The sequence below is a fragment of the Meriones unguiculatus genome, chromosome 7 (assembly GCF_030254825.1).
Source record: "Meriones unguiculatus strain TT.TT164.6M chromosome 7, Bangor_MerUng_6.1, whole genome shotgun sequence".
NCBI lineage: Eukaryota > Metazoa > Chordata > Mammalia > Rodentia > Muridae > Meriones > Meriones unguiculatus.
The window spans coordinates 109798396-109823561 of record NC_083355.1 but is presented as its reverse complement, the minus strand read 5'-3'; the positions used below and the strand labels follow the sequence as shown (position 1 = coordinate 109823561).

At 48.3% G+C, this 25166-nt stretch overlaps 1 long non-coding RNA gene across 1 annotated transcript; it reads right to left on the bottom strand.

Annotated features, from left to right (window-relative positions):
- Window positions 1-21: 21 nt before the first annotated feature.
- LOC132655459 (uncharacterized) lies at window positions 22-24618 on the bottom strand. The gene is made up of 3 exons (XR_009593269.1): window positions 24534-24618; window positions 14909-15019; window positions 22-160 (listed from the first exon to the last, which is right to left on the bottom strand). It is a non-coding gene; the product is annotated as an uncharacterized LOC132655459 (long non-coding RNA).
- Between the last annotated feature and the right edge of the window lie 548 nt (window positions 24619-25166).

Sequence of the window (25166 nt, the reverse complement as noted above, 5' to 3'; positions counted from 1 at the left end):
GAACTCTTTGCTCACCTGTCAGGAGCCCTCCAACATGGGTGGTGACTGTCGGGGACATTCCCAGAGGGCTCACAAGCGTGCAGGGCTGGGGGATGGGAGGGGTGGCTCTGGTGGAGTGCTTGCTTAATTACAGGAGAGATCCTACATTCAGTTTCCAGCACTGAAAAACAAAAGATTAGTGGGCTCCTATTGTATGTCAGGAGTGAAGATGGTGCTGCTGCTGCTGCTGCTGCTGCTGCTGCTGCTGCTGGAAGGCAGAGAAGACTCATGGCATTGCCAGTCTTCCTCAGACCATTGCTCTACATCACTGCGAGTCATATGGAAAGAACGTGTACCGGGTGCCATCAGGGAGTCCTGCAACTAAACCCATGACCGAGCTTCACAAAGGGGTAGGGAGAAGGAATCATAACAGGTATTACCTGCCATGCACCATCGGCAACCACACAAACTGCTCACCCGTGCATGCTGCTCACACACCACACGCATATCTGCACACCTTACAGAGATACACATATGCCAAATCCCATAGACATACCCACGTTTATGTCAGAACCCACCTCACACAAACACATGCTCTTCACAAATGCGAACCTGCACATACGATACACAAGCATATAACACAGACATACACACATGCTTACATACATATCTGAAAGCGTGAACAGCCTCTCATTCCACAAATGAACATGTACAATACACATAATGCCTTCCTACCAGACCAGGCATCATGCCACAGACAGGCAGATACTACAGAATTGTATACAGTTGCAGACTGAAACTCCACACACACAACCATCATGTATATAAATCACACACAGGCACGTACCTACACATGCCCACAGAGGCACTCGAGATATATGTACATAACTTAGTCAGCCATTGTACCTGGAGGCCTCACAGGGCTCTGGGCGCACATCCCTGGGAGACCCCGCTTCAAAGCTGGGTCTGATTAAGTGAATCCTTTAGAGGCCAGTGAATCTTTTGTAGTCATTGCTCGGTTCCAGACATCATGATAGTTGCATGATTGCTCTGAGCTATGGGGGAGGGACTAGGGGGCATTCTGGGGATGGGGGTCAGAAGGTACTGGGGTTCCACGCAGTCAGAGCAAGTCTCTGAACAGCCGCAGGCAGAGTTTTGGAGCACAGTGATGTGCTGGGCTATAAACGAGGAGAAAGCGTTTCACAAATCAACCAGCTCCTTGCTATCAAATTTTTGCTGAAAGGCATGTTCCACCCTCCAATGAAACCCCAGAAACCAAACAGAAAACATCTCTCATTTTGACACGTGTTAAAATCTGAATGTGTCCTGGAAATGGGGACAGAAGGGATGGAGCACAGCACTCCATGATGGTGTGTGCCAGCCTTCATTAAATGATAAAGCAGCATCAGCGGCTGCTCGGTCCTTCCACCCACAGCGCTGCACAATGCTGCACCTGATTATCGCTACGGCTGTTGGGTTTTATTGCCTACACCACTAAAGAGAGAACTGACAGGACCGGGCATGAAGGCTCATTCATCAGAAGCCCACCTCTTGCCGTGAGGATTGCCATGAGTGCTAGGCTAGCCTGGGCTACAGAGTGAAATACTGATTCAGCAAAACAACAAACAAATGTCTGAAAAGAGGAAGAACAGCTACCTCAGGGTCATCATCTGCAGGTGGCTTGGTAGCCCTCCGGCTCTGGCTTCTAGTGACCTCTTGTGGGACCAACAACATGCAAGAAGCAGCGAAGCAAACCCACTATTCTCGTCTCGTCCCACGCAGTCCCCACACCACCAGCTACCCAGGGAACGGCAAGATCATAAGGGTGGCAAGCAGAGCGGGGGATCTTGGGCAGAATCTTCTACCCTTGAGGACCCGGGAGGTTACCTGGTGACCGCCCAGAGCCCAGGGTTAAGGACTCTGAGGTTGAGTTAGAGGGAGAAGCTGAAAATGGTGAAGGGGCATATCTGCTCTTTCTCTGGCCTTAATTTTTTTTCTAATGATGGATTTGCTCTAAGTCTGGGTCTGTAAACTCATGGGCAGAAAACACCAATGAGCACGCTAGATTCACTGGAAGAAACCACCACAGGGAGGTGGAGCTAGTCCAGTCATTGCCGTGTGCATGTGTGGAGTTCTGTGGTGTGAGTTTGATGGTTTCCTAGTCATTCAAGATTTCAGTTCAATGTAAGACTTCACCCTCTCCCCCCCCTTTTTTTTTCAAGACAGGGTTTCTCTGTGTAGCCTTGGCTGTCCTAGACTCGCTTTGTAGCTCAGACTGGCCTCGAACTCACAGAGCTCCACCTGCCTCTGCTACCCTGAGTGCTAGGATTAAAGGCATGTGCCCCCACTGGCTATAAGAACCATTTCTTATAGTAACTATTCATTTGTTTATTTATTGTGTGAGTATGGGAATGTGTGTACCACAACATACATGTTGAAATCAGAGGTCAACTTTGAGGAGTGGATTCTCTCCTTCCATCTTGTTTCTGAGGCAGGGTCCCCTTCTCCATGAACTCTCCATGTGCTTCCTGCTGATTCTCCTGTCTCTACCCGCCATGTCTCGCTGCAGGAGTTCTGGAATTGCAGATGTCACATCCGGTTTTATTCACAGATTCCATGGGTAGGATTCAGATCATCAAGCTGTGCAGAAAGAGCTTTTACATACAGGGTCATCTCCGTGGCCTGGCAGTAACAAATTTAAATACTAAAAAAGTCTTCATGTGTCCTGTATGCTTGTGTGTCTCCAGGCTGGCACGGCCCATACAGCATTGCTCTGCAAGCTTGGTTTTCAATAATCCAAGATTCTTCTCACATCTAATTCCACGTGAGACCTTCAGGCCGGGTGCCTGTTAAGTCTTTCAGTCCCTTCCCCACATTAGCAGGAGGAGGGTCACAGGTATGATTCTATCAAGCTCCACTCAAGCCTTGCAATGAGTGCTTTCTTGGCTTTTTTTTTTTTTTTTTTTTTGTAGCTGAGGATTTAGTCTCAGAGCTACTACTGACTTGTTTGAGGTTGCACAGCACATGCCCAAGTCAAACTTAAATCCTTTGTGATTTTTCAAAGCTTTGGGGTTTTAAGGATAGACATGACATAATCAGCACTTAGTGGAAAAGACAAGGATTGGTGCCTAAAGCACAGGAGGAGCCCAGGTTCGTATCTAGCTCCACTGTGACATCACCAGTGTTACAGAGGATCGCAACTTGATCCACTGCAGTGAGTAAGCCAGCAGATATGCTTGAGCTGGACCTGAACCCGCAGCCCTGTAAGAGCAGTCCTCTGGCTGCAGTCCATCACATGATTCTCCTAAGGGGCCTCTGGTTTGGGCCTTTGCTGGAAGGTGGGAGAGACAAGGAGGCTCTGAAAGCCGGTGTCTCTCCCATCTGGTCCCCATTAGGGTGCTGTTAAATTTTTCATGCTCTTCATTGTAGCAACAAATAAAAGCAGAACAAATCTCTTTGTTACAGGGTCCCGGACTGACATCACTGTTGACTAAGTGGTGGACTTATTTACCCACAGCTAGAGCCGACCAGTCCTGTGGGAGGTTTGGAAAGAGAGCAAGTTCCCACCACGAAGCTGAGTGGGAAGCATTCTGAGACTGATGGAGGTGGGAGAAAATGACAGCTCTAGGGACTGGGGTGGGAAAGGAGAGAGACCTCAGTGGTCTCAGCCCTGGAGATGACAGAAGGCTTTCTGAGTATCCATACATGTATACACACTTATATTTATTCACTCAATAACCCATCCATTAATCTACTCACACAGATGTCCACCAGCCAACCCATCTATTCATCCATCTACCCACCCATCCATCCATCCATCCATGCATACATACAACATACACCAACCAACCCACCAATCCATCCACACACACATACAAGCCAACCCACCTATCTATCCATTCATCCATACAACTTATATACATGTATACAGACCAGCCAACATATCCATCTATAAATCCACACATACATATACATACACATAGGCACACTCACACACATACACACATGCATATACGCACACCACCTAAACCATACATACATCCATATTTCCACTCACCCATCAACTCATCTATCCCCCAACTCATTCATCTATCTGGCAGCTGATCCATTTATCCATCTACTCATCCATACATTTACTCATCTGCCCATCAACTCATCCATTCACCCATTCATCTACCCACCAGCTCATCTATTCATGCATTCATCCATAAATTCATCAACCCACCCACCTGTCCATCTACCAACTTACCTATTCATTGGTTGGTCTACTCTTCAATCCACCAACTCATCTATTCATTCTAGCATATATGCGTGTATACAGTCTTATTGTTTATCCTCATTGCTGCACAGGCCCTTAAGACACAGGATTTACATGAACTCCAGAAGCTTAAAATGTCAAGGAAACAGGGCTTGAGAGATGATGGCGGCTCAGAGGTTTGTTGCTCTTGCAGAGGACCTGGGATCTGTTCTTAGCAACCATTCATGAATTCAGTTCCAGTAGATCTAGTACCCTCTTCTGATCTCCACAGGGCCTAGGCATGCATACCATGCACACACCTACATATAGGCAAAACATCCATACACAGAAAAAAAAATCTAAAACATATCAAGGAATTGATTGTCTCCTGATCCTCCAGAAGGAACATTCCCTTCTGTCATCTTGACTTTAGCGTCACATTTGAACTCTCATTTTGAATTGTGAGATAAGAAATTCATGTGATTGTTAAGCCTTCCAAGTATGTGACAATTTATAGCCACAATCAGAAACCAACCCGCCACCTTACAGGGCCACTGTGCCCAGAACATGAACTAACAGTTGAGTCCAGCCCAGATCTGATCCAAACAAAAGTGGAATAAAGTAAATCTCTTTTGAAGCCTGTGGGTTTTTTATAGTAATTAAAATAACAATGAAATGAGCAAAAGACTTATAATGTGCTGGATTTGGTATGAAATCCTTTATAGGCACATTAATGTTGAAACCTTTTTACTAGTGTATATTAATCATAAGAGTACTGGGTTTCATTACGACGTTTTTATATGTAAGTCACCTTACATTATCTTCCTTTGTCACCCCTTCCCACTCCTGCTGTCTCCCTCTTTAAAAAGTCCTTATACTTTCTTTATTTCTTTTCTTCCTCCTTATACTTCCTTCTTTCCTTCCTTCCTTCCTTTCTTTTCTTTTTTAGATAGCAACACAGGATTAGGTTTTCTTGTAGCGTTTTCAGGCAACATGTATTTTTGTGGATTTTCTTTCCCCTTCCCATCCCCATTCCTCTGACCCCACCTCATCCTCTTCCACACTGCCCCACAGCCTCCTTTCCACCCTCCTGTCTGGTGTGTCCAACTGCCCTCTTCAATGCTTTCCTCTTTCATGGTCTCCCTTCTGTTTTCATAGACTGTTCATGCTCACTCCCACTCACACGGGGCTGAACCTTGTGAGCTAGGATCCTATGTGAGAGCATGAACGTTTTGTCTTTTGAGTCCGGATCACCACACTTAACACTGTCTAGTTTTATCTTTTTTCTGCAAGCTCTGTGGTTTTGTTTTTTTCTGAATAAAATTCTATTGTGATCCAGGTTGGCCAGGACTACATGATGAGACATTGTCTCAGAAAAAAAACAAACAAAACAAAAAACCTAATTCCGTTGTTTTTTTTATACATAACCCTTTTCACTATTCTTCATATGTTAAGAACTACCAGCCAGGCACGGTGGTGTGGTTTGCATGTTTAATTCCGGCACTTGGAAAGCAGAGGCAGGCAGAGCTCTGTGAGCTGGAGGCCGGCCTGGTTTACAGAGTTCCAGGCCGGTCAAAGCTTTGTGGAGAATCTCTCTCTCTCTCTCCATACACACACACATACACGTATATACATAAACACATATGTATATATACATATATATAATACCTATATATCCTATACATTCCTGGGAATATACGAAGAACTCTGATCCTTATTACGTAGACACCAGCACATCTATGTTCATCACTCTGCTTGCAACAGTGAGGGAAGAGGCCCTCTCCTTTCTCAGGCATCTGTGTGTGCTTTGTCTCCAACGTGCCTGGGTAAGAACCACTTTGAAGCATCTAGGAATGTCTCAGAGCACCCAGCAAGCACCGAGCCTGAGGAGGGACTTGAACCCTTGCAGTTTAAGCCCCTTCCCTCCATCTTCGTGTGCCACATTTCCGGCACCTCGCCTAGCTCAGCTTCACTGCAGTGAGTGAGCAGCCCCCTTTCGCCCGGTCACATATGAGGAAAGCGAGGCTCAGCAAATTAAGCTTGCTAACTTAAGAAGGATGCCAAGGGCTGCAGCTGACAGTGGTCAAACTCCCCTGCCTCTAACAGTGGCCATTTGGGGGCCTGCTGTGGGTGATGTCTGGCCCCACACAGCTGCTTCTCTGACAGGCATTCTAGGAGCAGCCCCAGGTGATCATGGGTAGAGCTTCTCCTGGGCTCACCTGAGGCTGCTCCAAGCAGAGAAGAAGCAGGGGCTGGGTAAAGTGGGCTCTCTCTGTTCAAATGGAAATTGTTAACTGAGAGTATAAATATTTAATTGTCTGCAACAATTACTCTCTAAACAACAATTTCAAGTCCAGCTTTGATACAAAGGATGTGTGAAATTGACGTACCACTGGGGCCCGTGTCTCATGACTTCTCCCTAGAGCCAGCTGCTCCTGTGTAAAAGTAATTTTTATCTGCCTGTTTAAGTTGTTGTCTCAGAGGCTTCCTTCTGCTAACCTAGGCTTATTCCTGGAAGCTTCTAGTCTCCTTTCGATCTAACCTAGGCCTAGAATGGTTTCAGCCGCTGAGACTTACTGCTGAATAAGCTCACCCTTTCTTGTTCTTATTGAGCTCTGGGCTGGCTGGTTCAACTCAGTTGTTCTAGCTCCAACTCCTCTCCCAGCTAATTTATTCAATCTGGCTTTTCTCTTGGCCCCTGAATTGCTCTGCTTGGCCTCAAACTAACTCTAGCAATCTTTTCTAATCTTCTAGCTCCTTCTCATTCTCTGGAGCCAGTCATTCTGTCTTGACTCGAGCCCTCTCTCTGCAACCTGTCTTTCTGTTACTGTCCTGGTAAAACTGCTTTTTTTCTCTCTGCATTGCCCCTTAAATATCTTCCCTTTCTTCTCTCTTCTCATGAAAGTTGGGTGTAACCTATTCTGTCAGATCTTCTCTGATTTGTCACCTTTTCTGCCACTCAATTAGACTTCCAAATATGGGTGCTTCCTTTTCCAAACTAACTTTACCTTTATTGCTTGGGATTAAAGGTGTGTACCACCAGGCCTGGACCTAATGTTTTTTGGGTTTGTTTGTTTGTTTGTTTAACCTGAAACTTGCTCTAAACCAGGCTGGCCTTGAATTCAGATCTGCTTGTCTCTGTCTCCTGGATTAAAGGCATGTTTGTATTTCAGCCAGAATACACAGACCTAGTAGGCCTTTGGATGTGATCTCTTGCCAGAACAGCTATGTCCCAAATTAAAATTCCTCTACACTCTTGCTCCTCCATCAAGAATGGATTCCCACCATGTGCCCGAGACAGGTTGTGTTTATATCATCCTCTACCTTGGCAGGGATTCCAGACATGAAAGGAGACGATTCCCTGTTTGCCCATAGCCCGCTCACACCACTAATGCCCCACACTGAATACCTCATCCCAGACTTGCTTTGAGTCATCGCCGGCCACGACTCTGCCTTTGTATTAATTTCTTCCTATGTTGCTGTGACATAATACCTGACAAGCAGCTTGAAGAAGGAAGGGTCTATTTTAGCTCACAGTTTGAGAGTATACAGTCCATCGTGGCAGGGAAGGCATGGCAGCACAAGTATGAGGCAGCTGGTCATACTGCATCCACAGTCAGGAAGCAGAAAGTGGTGGATGCAGTGTTTGGTATCTTCTTTTTTCTATGCAGCCCAGGACCCCAGCTAGTAAAAAGGTGACACGTTCAGCACAGATCTCTCTCCTCAATCAACCCACTTCCTCACAGAGACTAACCTAATCTAGAGATTTCCTCACAGGTATGTGCAGAGACCTGTTTCCTTGACATCCTAGGTCTTGTTAAGTTGACAGCCAATATGAACCATCGAGGTCCCCTATGGCTGGCTTTGGAGGGGTTGTCACCCCTCCTTTCCATTACAGATGTTCTTTTGCTGAGATCTGCCTTCTTTGGAGCCCCAAACAGGACATGTGCAGCCACACTGCTTGATACTCATCTCTACATCCTGCCCTCCTGAATGCTGCCTGAATCCTGCTCTGATCCAGCCCAGATCCTTTCTCTGAAAGCCATATCTTGCTCATCAAACAACCAGGAACAGCAAAACATTACTTGGGAAAGGCCTGTGGTAGGAGCACTTCATGGACTCTCATGAGACATACCTCTGGGATCTGCTACTTTCAGGGCAAGCTCATCCTCCCCCAAACTCTTTAAAGACAGCATCACCAGAACCTTGGGACAAACTCTGAGGACTTTCTTCAGCAGAATGGACATATGCACTGGCTTAGTGTATGAGATGTCCACAGTTGCCTGTGGTGGCGAGAGTTCAGGGGGAAAAGAGAAGGTGTCAACACTTGGGGGTAGAAGGAACCATGTCCAGATCATGATGGAAGAAATGAGAATCAGCTATGGCAGTGATAGCTATACTGGCTGAGTCGCCCTATACCAGGCCACAGAAACGCTGTTAACATCTGCAAGGCTCCTGGGAGGAAGCAGCTGCCCTTACCTGCCTTACACAGATGGGGAAACCAAGGTTGCTTGGTTTCTGCCATTTCTAAGCCAGATCTTCCCAGCATCCTCCAGGCTTTCCTTTTGCCTGTCACCTTCCTGCGTGCTCTCTGTGGGAAGGAGGCCTGAGATGCCCTACGCTTGCCCCAAGGCCCTAACTAAGGCAAAGAGGGTGAGCTGAGAGTCACTCTTCCATCCCATAGCTTCGGCCATTGTTCATCTCCAGCATTGTAGTTTGACCTTCTCTCCCCAAATGATCAAGCCTTCTAAGACTCTACAGGGGACAGATTTACAGTCCCATCCTGGAAACATCTAGAAATGTCTGGGGACATTATTCATTGTCACAGCTGGAAAGGGCTGTCTCTGGCATCTGCTAGGGGATATTGTTAAATGTCCAACAGTGGAGAAGACAGTCCCCCGGAACAAAGAACCAGCCAGCCCTACAGGCCAAGTGCCAGGGTTGGAGCCCGGTTCGTGCTTGGGGCCCAGCTTTGTCCTTGTCTGATCCTCGGCTGGCCCCCAATATGGACTTTCTGTTTCTGAACACCTCCCTGACTAGAACCCTCCCGAGCTCATGCCGGCAGCCCACTTACAGCATCTCATGGATCTTGCTGATAATGGTAGCTTGGCTGGATGCTCACTTGTTTCCTGTCATCATGCCACAGGCCACCACCCATCCTGTGCAGAGGGACCCTCCCTCCTACATGGCCGCAAGGCATGAACTTAGATGTTTGTGAGATAGAAATGGCTACAGTGACCACGCTCTGCCAAGACACCAAAGAGACCCCATCTCCTGGGCAGAGAAGACCCCCATCTTCTAGGACACAGTGTCCAGCCTGGCAGGCACCACCTACCCACTTTTACTGGAGCAGTAATTTCAGGCACCCAGAGGCCCTGCTCCTTCGAGTCCCAGTGTGGGGGTGGACGTGGCAGCAGAAAAAAGGGCTCTGTGACCCATGCCTAAAAATACAAGTATTATCCAATTGTCAAATCTCATTCAACTGTGACAGCTGACTGCCTGACTCAGACAATAGACCCCTGGCAGCGGGACCGGCTCCCTGGGAGTCTTTCACTATGGACATTAGGATGGATCTAGGCCGGCCTTTGGCAGAGGGCTCCACCACTCAGTGCTCTGGGTTCTGGGCTGGGGTGCAGGCTGGCTCTGGATCCGTGGGAAGGAGAAAGGCACTGGGCCTGCTCAGCTGCTCCCCTTTCTTCAGGCTTCCACCCCCTGCTGAGATGTCCCCACTCGTGAGTGGAATGAAGCTTTCAAAATACATTTCCGCTGGAGTGAAGACCAGGAGGTTAAGTCCACACAGCATCCCTCAACTTGGGTTCTCTCTGAGAGCAGCCCTGTTCCTATGTCATTTGCTCAAGAAGAGGGCTTTGAATCCATCTGAGAGAACCCCACCTCCTGTGTCTACCCCGCCATTTATGTCTTGAGAAGCCTTTTCTTCCACAAAGGATTTTCCAAGTTTTCCCTCTCTGCCAGGACTTGCCCTAATCATCACAGCATCCGTGGCCTATCTAAAGGGCTCCTTGGTTGCTTCAGCAACATATATGCACATTGGACCCTGTTCTCAGTGAGGTGGGTGTTGAAGAAATTCAGTGGGGTGTCAAGAACAGCAGCTCAAATACCAACTCTGCTCCTACAAGATCCTGTAGCCTTGAGTATGACTCACTCCAACCCCCGCCCACCCCTGTGCCTCAACTGTCTCACTATTAAAAAGGACTCAGTCCTACCGTGGTGGCACAGACCTGCAATTCCAGAACTTGGGTGGTAGGAGCAGGATTGTTAATTTGAGGACAGTCAGGGCTACATAGAGAGACCCTATCTCAGTGCCTGGCTTGTAGAGCTCTCGTGATTTTTAAATGCTAAAAACACCATTGCAGTAGCCACCTGAAATGCTGGCTGCCACTGTCAGAAGCTTCAGGCACAAAGAATGAGGCCATGCCATCAGACTTGAGTCTGAAGTCTGACTCCACTGTTTAGTTGGTCTTTGCATCAACCCCCCTCCAACCCCCAACAAACACACACAAAAACACTGACATCCTAACCTAGTTCTTCAGGAGGTGACACCATTTGGAGAGTAGTCTGGACTAATATTCCTGTTATCTACAAGAAGACAGCTACATGACAATGGAGGCACATGGTGGAACTCTGCAGACCAACAGGGACCGATAGACACTCATAGAAGCTTAGAGAGAGTCATGGAATAGGTTCTCTACAAGTTCCTCGGGAGAATCAAGGCCCAGTGATGCCATGGTTTGAACTCTCACCTCCTGACCTACACAGGAATAAAGCCCTGTTGCCGGAGGCCAGCCAGTTTGATTTGTTAACACCAAGCCTTAGTAAATGAAACACTGGTGGCACAGCCCTGGGATCCTCAACTGTCATCCGAGAACTGAGCAGCAGTGCAGACAGAGTGACGGACACGTGGAAGGTGCTGAATTGACTCTCCTGGAACCTTCAGAGAAAGGAATGTGGAAGTGGGAAATACACAATACACAGCCCGGCTAGAGGGGCCCTCCATGGATCCCAAATGAGGAAGTCCTGTTTCTAGACAGAGCACTGAAGAATTCAGCACAGGACAACACAGAGTCTCCAGCAGCAACTAGCATCGGAACTGTCTCTGCAGTTTGCCATGGCAGGGTTGGAGGGAGAAAGTACAGGCCTTCTTGGTTGCAGGAGGCCTGGGCCTCTGGAGGGACTGGGCAAGGATGCAAACAGAATGGAGCTTAGGCCCTTCAGCCAGATTCTAGGAGGACTGAAGTTGTGTTGGCAACAGGCAGGAAGGATGCCAGGGAGAGCTAGTCCTGAGGCAGCCTAAAGGACTGAAATGGACAGACTGTCATCCAAGAGAGATTTCCCTTCAGGCCAGCTGAAGGGCTTGTAACTCCCAGCAAGCACTCTATTCTTGGGTCACTGAGCTGCAGTGTGAGAGGTGGGCCAACTGAGGGGAAGTCAAAAAAGCTGTGCGGTGTGGGGTCAGGAAGGAGCCCCCTCTGTGGAAGGCCACAAGGGGGACCAGGACGAATGGAGGGAGATGCAGGTTTTCTGGGAGAGGGAAACAGAGTCAGGGATCACTTTTGGAAGCACTAGGTTGTCTTCCAGTCTTTTGCTGTCGGGTAGGTCAGGACACCCAGCAACACTTCTCTCTGTGTCCTTACCACCACCTCACACAAGCCGGGGAGCCAGACTGCCGGAATCAGCCCACGCTCACGCAGCGTCAGACTCAGGATCTGTTACTAATTCCTCTGTCCTCAGATCCCTGGGACATTCAGCTTCATGGTGTAAACAGAACCCACCGGGCTGCAGTGCACCCCCTCACACGCCACCCACCAGTGACCTTCCAGAGGCCACCTTTGTTTGTTTGGGTGGTTACCCTTGCAGAATAGATGACCGCCCTGGAGGCCAGCTAAGTGTCCCAGCAGTGGGTGGGGCTCATACTGTTGCTCTGAGCCCGGAAAGTCCTCATTCCAGCTTCCCCTAGGAGCCCCCAGGCCTTCCCTCCCCAGGTGTCCCTCCCCCATCCTTTCACTTGGGTTAACCATGACATCGCCTTTCCCCTTCCCAAAGTTCTTTCAGATCTGGGGGTCATTGCATGGGTGCTGGGATGGGCAGATACAACGCCAGAGCTGTGCAGCCCCCATGTTGGCCACAAGTGTGGGAAGGGGGAGATCAGCCAGGCATCCCGAGGAGGCAACACCTGGACAAGTGGCAGGTTGGTCAGAGAACAATTTTTATATGAGCATCTCCTTGTCACTGCTGTTCTCAGGTTATATAAGGGATAGAAAACTGGAAGAAGTCGTGACTGCTGGTGGCCTCGTTGCTTCTGACCAACCAGAGCCCCTGAGGCTGTTTAGCCTGCAGGAAGAGATTACAATTAGAGTGGCACCAAGAGTTATATGAGGATATATATATATATATATATATCATATATATGATAAATAGACAAGAATTACTTGAGAGTAGATACATATATACATAAATAGATACATACATAGAGAGATACATAGATGATAGATACATCATACATATACTTGTATGTGTGTGGGGGGGGGTAGAGACCAGAGGACAACCTCAGATGTTATGCCTGAGAAGCTTGTTTTCTGAGACAATGTCTCTCGTTGGACCTGGAGCTCTCTAATTAGGCTAGCCTGGCTGACTATGAACCCCAGGGATCTTTGAGTTTCCCTCCCCAGTGCTGGGATTACAGGCACAGGCAATCAATCACTATTGCCCCCTCCCTGTGCTAGGGATTGAGGCCAGGTTCTCACGCTAGCAAGGCAAGCTTTTGACCATCCGCATTCTCTTCGAAGCCCCATATGCAGTGTATTTTACTCACACCAAAACTATTGGGGCGCTCATCATCTTCCGAGACAGTGGTCTACTAGCTATCTGCCTCCACACTGCCGTGGACCTGGGGCTGGAGCTGAGGCTTCCGTCCTCTCCCCAGGTTACTCCTAGGTAGGGGACAGGCTCAGCAGTCCCTGGGCCTGAACCTGTCTTACCACATTTGACCTCAGGACACTGATCTCAACACTCACCTCTGATTCTGGGGTTGCTGAAAAGATGCCCTGATGCCCTGTATGTGAAGCCCTGTGCCATATGCCAGCCTAGAGAGGGTGAGAGATAAACTCGGGTTCCCTCTTCCCCTGGTCTGCCTTCAAAGCTGGGCTGTCTTGACTCCAAAGAACACAGCGTGGCACCTGGTACCCAGATGGAGTTGAAACAACACCTTCAGGACTGATCTGACCCTGGGGAGGGCAACCACCCAAAGGACCCAGCAGATAACTAATCCTATTTTGAAGCCTTCTGCTTCCCTAATTGCAGACAAAGTAGGATGCTGAGCTCTCCTGACCTCTCTCCTCCCAGGAGGCTGTAAATCCTGCCAACCCGTGATCAGATAAAAAACGTTTTCTTGTGAAGTTTTAGCATTCTCTTAGACAATAAAGGCAACCCTTTGGCCCCCTCATCTCATTTCATGATAAAGTCAGCCCTCAGTGCAGGGCAGATTAGAGATCATAGGAACAGCTGCTCGAAGGCAGAAGATAACGGGGAATCAGAGAACAGAGCTTCAAACGAAGGGGTTGGACTGGGTATAAAATCCCAGCTCCATCACGGCCCCCGATTAACTTCCTTAGCAACACAAATCTGATTTGGGCACCAAAGGAGAAAATTAAAACCAGACACCGACATGAAAGGCCATGTTCTGTTTGGTTTGTGTTTTTGTATGTGTGGGAGTCTTTTGATAACAAGAAATAAAAATGTGTTCTGGAGAGGAATTCTACTTTCAACAAGGTGAAACTTCAGGGAAGCATTGTTCCCAGCAGAAAAAATTGCCATTTTATAGCACTGGGAATATTTTGCTGAGGGACATAAACTTTCCATTCTACAAACAGAAGAGGCCAGGGAGGGATTCTTTCTTTCTTCATCCCTCCCTCCTTCCACCTTCCTTCCGTCCTTTCCTCCCTTCTCCCCTTCCTCCCTTCTTCCCTCCCTTCTTTTCTTCTCTTCCTCCTCTTTTTGGGTTTTACAAAAACTTGCTACTTAGCCAAGGATAACCCTGAACTTCTGATCCTCCTGCCTCCACCTTCTCAATGCTGGGATTACAAGCATGTGCCAACACTGGTCTATACAGTGTTGGAGACAGAACTCACGCCTTTATGCATGCCAGGCAAGCACTGTATCAACTACTCACCTCCAGCGCCAGCCCTGAGGCTTGGGATCCTGTGGGCAGAGATAATCTCGTTCACCACTCCATCCCCAATCACTAGTACAAATATGACATATAGTGGATGTCCAGCCAACATTTGTCTAATAACTGAATTAACCCACATCCTCCAACACACCTGTGGTCGTTTGAGTAAGAATGGCTCCCACAGGCTCATACATCTGAATGTATAGTCATCAGAGAATGGCACTACTTGGAAGGATTAGGAGGTGTTGCCTGGCATGTGCAAAGCTTTGGATTCCATCGCCAGCAAAGGATAAATCACCTCGGTGACGGGATGCATGCCTGCAATCCCAACTCTAGGGAGGTAGTGGCAGGAAGGTGAGACTTTCAAGGTCATCCTTGCTCTGTAACTGGCCTGAGGGGAGAACTACATACACCAGGGGAAAGAGAACAAGGAGGAGGATGGCACCCCAACAGTCAGTGAAAGCAGATCTGCCCATGCTCACAAACCAGACTAAACTGCAACCTACCGTAGAAGCTGATAGTGTTCAGAATGATGCAGCTGCCGCACTTTAACCCCAGCACTCAGGAGACAGAAGCGGAGCTCCAGGACAGCTGGCACTTACGGAGAGAGTCTGTCTCTACAAACAAGACAAGGGAAAAAAAGCAGACAAGATTATGAGACTATGATACAAAGGCCTGCAAGATGGCTCATCGGGTGAAGGTACCTGCCACCAAGCCTGACAGAACGAGTTCAATTCCTGGATCCACGCGCTTGAGGTCGAGAGCGACTCTCGTGCATTACCCTCTGACTTCCACACACGTGACCCGCTCCCCCACCCCCAAACACATATATTCACGCATACGCACGCTAAGTAGCTTGCAGTAAAAACATTTCTAAAGGCAGTGATACAAGATTCAGAGCCTAAAGCAACAATTGTGAGAGACACAATTTCATCTGAAATAGAAGAGAAAATCATCTTAGAAAAACAGAAGAAATTATGAGTCTGAAAGGAAATGGTTCTGCTTAAAGAGTGCCCTGATGGTTACTGACCGAAAAGAACTAACACCCCAACATGGTCTTTCAAAACTGTCACCTTTAAGAGGAAGGTGGAAGTAGTGGTGCACAACTGTGATCCCAGCACTTGGGAGGCAGAGGCAGGAGGATCTCTGTGGGTTCAAGGCCAGCCTGGTCCACAGAGTGAATTCTAGAACAGCCAGAAATACGCAAAAAGACCCTGTCCTGAAAAGCCAACTCCCCCCCCAAAAAAAAACAGAAAAGGAGGAAGGAAGGAAGGAAGGAAGGAAGGAAGGAAGGAAGGAAGGAAGGAAGGAAGGAAGGAGAGCCTTTGAGTACTTAGCAACACAGAGCAGGTAAAGAAGATGGTGTTGCTGCCGTATTTTTTTTTTTTACAGTAACAACAATTTATGGCAGAAACGCAATGCCTTCGTTGATATGCACAAGAGGGAAAATGCAAGCAGAGGAAGTTATGGCCAAGAAAATGAGTTTCCAGAAGGAGAAGCATGTGAAGATTAAGCAAAGTCACCAACCTATGGGAGGCAAAAGCCATTGCTGCGGAGTCCTCCCAAAGAATCCGACAGAGGTGCAGGAGGCCAGGGTGGCCAGTGAGTCTGCACAGGGGCCTGGTGGTCACCCGACACAGCCTATAAAGAGACAAGTGCTAACATACACACCAGCACCGAGATGTGGCAACAGTGAAGACAGAGAAAACTTCACAGAGAGATGGACAGGAAAAGCCTTTGTAAGCTAGGATGTGGCTCCCATGTCTGCAATCCCAGCACTCAGGGGCAGGAACATCTTGAGTTCAATGTCAGGCTGGGTTGCACAGCAATAATGCCTTTCTCATAAAAAAATCATTTCACAGATCAAAATTGGAATCGTCATCATCATTATTACTTTTCAAGAAATAGGGTCTGATTTACCCATGATAACCTTGAAACCAATATGTAGCTGAGGCTGGCCTTGAACTTCTGATTCTCCTACCTTCGGACCCCAAAGGTTTGGATTACAGGTGTGAGCCACCACACTCAGTTTAATGGGGTTACTAAGGGTCAAACCCAGAGATTCATGCCTACCACACAAGCACTCTCCAAGGACTGAGCGACAGCTGGGGTCCGAAACTCATGGTACAGTATTTGGGCACCATGTAGGAGGTCCTCAATTTAAATTTAATCACAAGTATCAAAAAAAGTCCTGCAACCATTGATAACTGGACCACAGATAGTGGCGATGAGATCATTAATGTCACAAAGTTGCAGTGTGTCAGATTAAAAAAAAAAAAAAAAACAACTGGGAATAATGGAAGGTTTAAACCATACCCTTCTTAATCCCTTGACCACCAGGATACCTGATGTGGAGGAAGTAGATCCAGTAATAAAAGTGGGTTGAGACTAAAATTAACCATAGTATTACTCTAAATTAACAATTTCAGTTCAAACTGAAGGAGCCTTTTGCATTTGCATATACAGATGTTTTAACTGAGTACACTGAAATGACCTACCTAGAGCAAATCTGTCACAACCAACAGATGTTAACTCAAAGGCTTGAATGTAAGGGCTTACATTGGAAAGCTTACAGAGGAAAATGAAAGAAGGGAAAATTCCTCACAAGCCCGACATGGAAAAAAAAAAAAGTCTTAAGTTGAAAAGACTATCAACCAGCCAAGAAAAAAAAAAAAAAAGATCGATTGAACTTCATTAAGCTAAAACCACTTCTTTGCATTAAAAATTAAAATTACTACTAATGTTCACTTGAGATAAATGGACTTTGTGGAATATAAATTATGACTCACTAAAGCTGCTATAAATTTTAAAACAAGAATAGTGTGATACTATTAAAAATTAGCTTTCTTATTGTTTAAACAAATTAAGAAACTGGAGAGTATATGAGGACGTAGTGTGGAAAAAATGCTCTCCACTGTGCAATAATAAAGAAACAAAAATTTTTGGAATGAGCAAAAGACTTGAACAAAGGAAGATGTGTGGCCAGCCGGTAGAGATCAGATGCCACTGCAAACCCATAGAAACAGCTAATAGGCTGAAAATGCCGAGCACAGAGTGTAGGAGTAGCTTTTGCTCATGCTTTGATAGTGGAGTGTGAAACTTACGATGTCTACACGAGACTCCAAGAGCCCTTGAGCTCTCCAGAGTGAGAAGAACCTCTTCCTCTTGGACTTGAGATGACAGAGGACAGGGCCCCTCTAGACGGAATGGGGTTCAAGTTCACAAGGGCTTTGTTTGGTTGACTACTGTGAGGTTCCTGGAGAAGACCCATCCAGAGAAGGCAAGGGAACTTGGCCCCTTCCCTGTACCTGGCCCTGGGTGTCTCTTCCGCCTGTCCATTCTTTTCTATCTGCTGTTACATCCTTTATGACTCAGGCCAGACTGTTTTCCTGAGGTCTGTGGGCTCCTTCAGCAAAGTAATCAGATCAGACTAAATCAAATCACAGGGAAAACAACCCGGGGCTTGTGACTGGCGGCAGACCAAGGGGCGGTCTCTGGGGACCAAACACTACACCTGTGGTAATTAGACACCACTTGAGTAGCCGGTGTCAGAGTTGGGTTACAGGATGCCCAGCTGGTGCCTGCTGAAGACTTGGTGTGTGGGGGGAAACACACACACACACACACACACACACACACACAAACCTATATCTGATGCCAAAGATACTGTGAGGAGTAGTTTTTGTCTCTGTGGGCAAGGTTTTGGCAATAAAAGAGAAGCGTATGTGGTGACTGGGGAGACGGGATTCAGGAGCCAGGCTCATCCTTTGCTCTGGCCAGCATGAGCTGCTGTACAGCCCTATGGTCATTCAGATCCTGGGAGGTGCATAGGTGTGTGGGGACAAGGGGACGCTGATACCCACTCCCTCCTCAGGACTCTCTTGCTCTTCTCCGTCACCGCTCATGTCCCTGGCCACCTTCTCCAGCAGTGAAAGTTAACCCGGGGCCAACACACTTCAGGAAAGAGGGGTAGGGTGGCTAGGAGGATGCTCCAGCTTCCTGCCCTATTGGGGGACAATTGTGAAGGGTACCCCAAAGAAGCCTTAAGAGCAGTGGTTCTCAACCTGTGGGTCATGGCCCCTTTAGGCAGTCGCAAATCAGCTATCCTGCACTTCAGATACTTATAGCAGAAAAATTATGAAGTAGGAACAATAATTTTATGGGTCACTACAACCATGAGGAACTGTATTGAAGGGCTGCAGCATAAGGAAGGTTGAGAACCACAGCCTAAGAGTCTCAGGGATCTGGGCTCCTCTGACCACCATGATAAACTGTCCACTCTCTCTCGGCCTACTACCTCAAAAATGAGTCAGCATGGGCTTTTGCAGGACTCAGCAGTGGATGGTTGATGAGGGCCAAGCACAGCCCGGGTGGCTGCCTACTGAGCTGGCTCGCTCAGGCTGGGTTGGACATCCTCAACCCTGTGTACTTGAGGCTTCGCTGCCACACTGTGTGAGTCTGTATCCCCGAATCCACAGAGTAAGATCTCGTCATCAGTCATCATCGTCAGTCTTTAAGGTCAACTTGACACAATCAAGAGCCATTTAGACGGAGCTGGAGAGATGGCTCAGCAGTTAAAAGCACTGGCTGCTCTTGCAGAGGACCCAGGTTTGATTCCCGGCACCATTATGGTGCCTCACAAACACCTGTAATTCCAGTTCCAGGGAATCCAATGCCCTCTCCTGACCGCTGTGGGCACTGCACACACATAGTGCCCAGACATATATACAGGCAAAACACCCATATCTATATTATTATTAACAATAACACATAATAATAACAATCAAGATTTTAAAATTTTTAGGGAGCCATTTAAGGTGAGGGCGTCTCATCTGAAGGATTGCCCAGATCAGACTGGCTGGTATCTGTCTGTATCTGTGGGGAATTGCCTTGATTATTAATTGACATGGGAGGCCCCACCCACTCAGCTCCTGGGCAGGGGCCCAGGGTCATATAAAAAAGCTGGCTGGCAAAATCCAGAGGGGGAGTGAGGCAGCAGGCAGCATCCCTCCATTGTTCCTGCTTCAGTTCCTGCCCGGACTTCCCTCCGCCACAGACTGTGGCCTGGGAAGGGTAAGGTGCAATAAACCCTTTTCATCCTCAGTCAGTAAAGTCCTTGCTGTGCTATAGTTAAATTTAAGCCCCACCCCTTGCAGAACAGAACCACTGTGCAAGCATGAGGTCCTGAATTTGGGTCCCCTGCAACCATATAACAAGCTAGGTGTGGAGGCATACGCTCTAACTCCAGAGCTGGAGGGCAGAGACAAGTACAGGTGGGGTGGGGTTGGTGGGGAAGGGGACTCACCAGACAGATAGTCTAGCTAAAATGGTGAGATCCAACTTTAGTGAGAGACCCTGTCTCAGAAACCTCAGGCCGAGAAGTGATTAAGAAAGACATCCTGATGTCAGTCCCTGGCCTCCACAGACATCCTTGTGCCTGTGCGCACACGCACCCACACCAGAAAAAAGGAAAGGCATGATTGTAGTGAATTAGGTTTACCTTAATGCCCTCGTTTAACTAATTAGCTCATGGAAGACCCTGTCTCCAAACAGGCCACCCACAATCCCAGGGTCAGATTTTGAGGTATGAATTCAGGTAGACACACCACTCTTCATGCATCCTTTCTTTCTAATAGGCTGAGTATTCGTTTGGTTTGGGGACCAGTCAAGTGCAGAAAGGGTAGCCTTAGACATCCTGTGGGTGGGACAGGGCTCTCTCAGCAGACACTTCCTAAGCCTGTCCTTTCCTGCTTCAAATGCCAGGGACATGCTGGCCATCTGTCGCTCAGACCTGCCTGTGAACTTAAGCCCCAGTGATGTTTTAAAATTTAAATCCCCTTGCAGAATATTAATTCTGCCCGACTCCTTCCTATCCCAGATCCCAAAGGAGTTGGTGGTAACGGAGGCCCAGCCGCGCAGTCCTCTCACAGGCCGGCTTGGGTTCTCAAGGCGTAGGTGCTGTGAAGTGCTTTTATTTGCATTTTAATGACTTCCAACTCCAGAGCCTTCCCCCTGAGCCCTGGCGGGGCCTGAACTCTTTCCATTCCACCTGTCGCGGCCTGACACAAAGCCCTGTTTGTGTCCCCTCGGCTGTGGGGAAATGGCAAACCCTGCGCCACCTCATCTACCAACAGGCCACAAAAAGCCCAAACACGAGGTGCAGATCAAAACAGGCCAGGCTGCAGCTCTGCCAAGTCAAACAGAGAGGAAACAAGCCCAAGCCTGCAGAGAAACCAGATTCCCCTGAAATGGCTGCTCCCTGCCGCGCCTGGAAGGCCCACTCCAATAAAGCAGCTCCGAGGGGCCCAAAGGACCCCCATGCCCTCATCTTGATGGAGGTGCCAATAAAATTCTCAGAACATCCAGGCTGCAGGCCCTGTAGGCACTGCCCGGACGTAAACTAGCTATGAGCAGCTGGGGAGTGGGCGGGAAGAGGCCTGTTCCCCACTCGGCCCACCAGCCAGCAGCCCACAGGCCAGGAAGTAATGGAGAAACCATTAGGGAGAGAGAGGCTAAGGTGGCTAGATGAGAGGGGAGTCTGCCTCCTCTCCAGGCCTCTGCTCCAAAACCAGGCCCAAGCTGTTAACTCCATGAGAACTTCAGGAAGGAGCAATGGCCGCCAGCAAACACAGGTTCCTAGAGGAATCTAGGGGGAAGTGGCCTCAGCAAACAACTGCAGACCTAGGGGCTATAAACTCAATTTTGAGAGACTCAGCCTTGGAGATGGTAGTATGCTGGTCCACAGAGAGGGAGGAAGTTCGTGTGTGTGTGTGTGTGTGTGTGTGTGTGTGTGTGTGTGTGTGTGTGTGTATGTGTGTGTGTGTGTGTGTTTGCATATGTGACTCAGAATCCACAGTCACTGGACATACCAGTCATGTGTGTGCATGCCAGTTTTCATGTGTACAGCTCTTTATTGGTGGGAACGTGGGATTGTCTGTAGATTACGCCATCTGTGTCTTTCAAACACAGATGTTTGAAAAACAATGTAGTTAGGCCTATCATATTTGCATCTGCACATTCTCATGATTTCTTGAGCAAAACAACACATTTATATAGCATTAAAGTGCGTGAGAGGGTATGTACAGGTGAAATACAAAAGCCACATCATTTTACGTATCGGACCTGAGCATCTGTGGATTTGGATATCTGAGAGTATTTTAGAGCTAATGCTCCTTGGATACCAAGGGGAATTGTATGCAATGGGCATGGTTTTGTTTGCTTGTTTTGCTTTTTGAGGCAGGGTTTCTCTGTGTAGCCCTGGCTGTCTTGAACTTGCTTTGTAGACCAGGCTGGCCTCGAACTCACAGAGATTCTCCTGCCTCTGCCTCCTGAAGGCTCGGATTAAAGGCATGTGCCATCATGCTCGGTACATGGATATAGGTTTTAGTGGAACTATCCCCCAACGTTTCATGGTAAAAATCAATGTAAGGCTCTTAGTTTTTATTTTTTACAGTTAGTCTGGAAAAAAATGGACTCGCCCTCCCCCAACACATACACGAAGTTTTTCTTAAAGAGATTTGAGTGATGATCCCAGCTAGCCCAGCTCAGGGCTGTGACATGAATTCCTGGAGGCCTTCAGCAGGCTGGGATAGAATCCAGTCTGTCATCTGGAAGAGAGCCAGGAGACGCTCTTGGTGAATGTTAGCGAAGAGGGCAAGCCGTTTGCCACCTGGACAGTCTGTGCCTTGGCCCTCTGAGGTGCTCACGGCTCGTCGGCAGCCTTGCGAGTAGCCTTTCATTTACACACTGACAGGGTAGCCATAGGATGAGTCTAGTAAGGGAGACCTCCAGAGGTCAACCATAGGGCGCCCTCGGGAGATGCCACAGACCTAGTAAGAGAGGAGTGGAGCCACTGGGGCCCCTGTGATCTGCCCCTTACCCCTTCTTTCAATGTGGCAAACCTGTGACAGGCAGAGGTTAGTGTTGAAGGTCAGATCCTAACACTTGGAAAATTAAAGACACACAGGTCATCCATCGTATCAGAAGAGTCCATTTAAGCACTCGGGGCCTGCCTAGGTGACAGCTCCCAGTGCAAGGATATTTTCCTGACTCAAGGTGACAAGTCATCACCATCACAGACACCATTTACTGAATGTGTCAGGTACATGGGACATAGTCCGAACCCATAGGCGTCCCCTGGGTGTGATTATTCCCGTTTTACAGAAAGGAAAGGCAAGGTTCAGGCCACTTAGGCAATCAGCAGCTGCTCACAGGTTTTCTATCTTTCCAGTTCTACAGTCCATGCTCCTGCCTCAGCTGCTATCCTTGCATGAAGCTGACTGCCCCTAGCATCAAAGGATATCCTTGGCTCACTGTCGCTCACATGCCATTCATAGCACTTTAAATGGTCTCACCATCTCTAACTAAGCCCCAAATCAGGGAAGGGTGTTGGGAGGCTGTGTAGAATCCAACCCTTTTTCCAGCCTGGGGGAAGGGGTGCCTATCAGCTTCCTGAAGAGGGTAACACTCTAACTTGAACCTCAGACCTGCTCGGGTCTGGCATGGAGGAGGGGTTTGATGACCACTTTTGGAAAGTGGTGCTTCATATCCGAAGGAGAAGGCCCAGGGAGCTGGGCCTGAAGACCCCAGCAAGCACATGATTGACAGCAGGTCCTGCTCTTGTTCTGCCCACTCCAGGGGACATCTGACAAGGCCTGCACACATGTTTGATGCCCTTCCCCATCTAGGAAGGGCAGAACTTCTGAGATCTGGTGAGTGAGGCTGATGAGGCTGCCACACTCCCCATGATGCCCGGCACCGCCCAGTGAGGCAAGAAGTGTGTTTCCACAAACACACAGTGTGCTTTTTTTAAATTTTAATTTTTATTAATTACACTTTATTCACTTTGTATCTCCCCTGTAGCTCTCTTCCTCCTCCCCTCCTAATCCTAGCCTCCCTTCCCCTTCTCCACCCATGCCCCTCCCCAGTCCACTGATAGGGGAAGTCTTCCTCCCCTTCCTCCTGATCCTAGTCTATCAGGTCTCATCCTTAGTGGCTGTATTGTCTTCCTCTGTGTGCTGGTAAGGGTTCTCCTCCCTCAGGGGGAAGTGATCAAAGAGCAGGCCAATCAGTTCAAGTCAGAGACAGTCCCTGTTCCCATTACTATGGAACCCACTTGGACACCGAACTACCATGGGCTACATTTGTGCAGGGGTTCTGGGTTACCTCCATGAATGGTCCTTGGTTGGAGTATCAGTCTCAGAAAAGACCCCTGTGCCCAGATTTTTTGGTTCTGTTGCTCTCCTTGTGGAGCTCCTGTCCTCTCCAGGTGTTATTATTTTCCACTTTTTTTATAAGGTTCCCTGCATTCTGCCCAAAGGTTGGCCATAAGTCTCAGCATCTGCTTTGATATCCTGCAGGGTAGAGCCTTTCAGAGGCCCTCTGTGGCAGGCTCCTGTCCTGTTCCCTGCTTCCTCCTTCTTCTGATGTCCATCCTCTTTGCCTTTCTGAATAGGGATTGAACATTTTAGCCAGAATCCTCCTTCTTGATTAGTTTCTTTAGGTGTACAGATTTTAGTAGGTTTATCCTATATAGTATGTCTAATACCCACTTATGAGTGAGTGTATACTTTGTGTGTCTTTCTGCTTCTGGGATACCTCAACCCTGTGTTCTTTTGAGATATACTCATGGGCCTGACTGTGTGTGTGTGTTCCCACAAACTTCTTACAAACTTCTAGTAAGTATAATGTTTTCTGCAGAGGCACAGAGCAGTCAGACAGCTTGTCCAAGATCACACAGCCCTAGCACACAGAGCCTATATTTGAGCCTGGAAATGACAGGATCCAAGGCCTACATTCTTTCCATACCTGGCCACCCCCCCTGCTGAGTTCTCACATAATACACAGGCCCCTTTGCTCTCCAAAACAAACAGAGGGCGCTTTCTGTAGCCTCCATTCTATCACAGGCATGTCACCGTGCTCCCGTGGGACCGGTGCTTTCCGGTTCTTGGGTTCACCAACCCTACTTGAGTCTTGGCTGTCCCCAAGCCTCAACGACTCCCCATCCCCCACCTAATAATAGAAACCAAGAGGCTTCTGTGCTGTGGCAGGCCTGCTGGTTAGGAATGACACCCCATGGCTGACTGCAGGTGCACACCACCAGGACAGGCTCAGCTCTGTTCCCTTGCTCACCTCCGTGGCCTTGCACTTAATCCTTGCTCTGATTGGCCTAGGCAGGTATTTTCCACCTCCAGGGTCACGGAGTCTTCGAATACTTGTGTGGACACCCAAGCAACCCCCCCGCCCATGTGAGTCCTGGAACAAAGAGGCCTCAGAACCCCTTCCCTGACTCCACAGCAGCTCAATGCTGCATTTGTAGCCAGCGCAGTGCTGCCTGAGTCCTACACATTACGCATTGTCTGAGGCCAGCCCCGTCAGTCAAGGGGCACAGACCAAGGTCATGCCTAGAGCAGGAGATAAATGAAGGGCTTGCAGTGCAGGGCTGCCTCTCCTGAAGCCTCGGGACACATGTCTCAGTATCTTAGAAAGGGTAAGGTGCGTAGACAGGTAAATGCTTCAGATGCCTCTCTGGTCCTGATGAAGGTACCCATTGCAGCTCTCAGAGCCTCGGAGCAGCCCTGACTCGCGGAGAGCTCCACATTTTTTCTGCAGAGTCCTGGACAGAGACAACCCTGGAACTCAGAGTGGAATGCAATCCTAGCTGAAGCCAAACGCTCACTTTTCACTGAACCAGAACAAGCCCGGAGTGTTTTCCAAAGTCGTTCACTCGGAACATTAGTGCATTTGTTTATTCATCTAATCTTT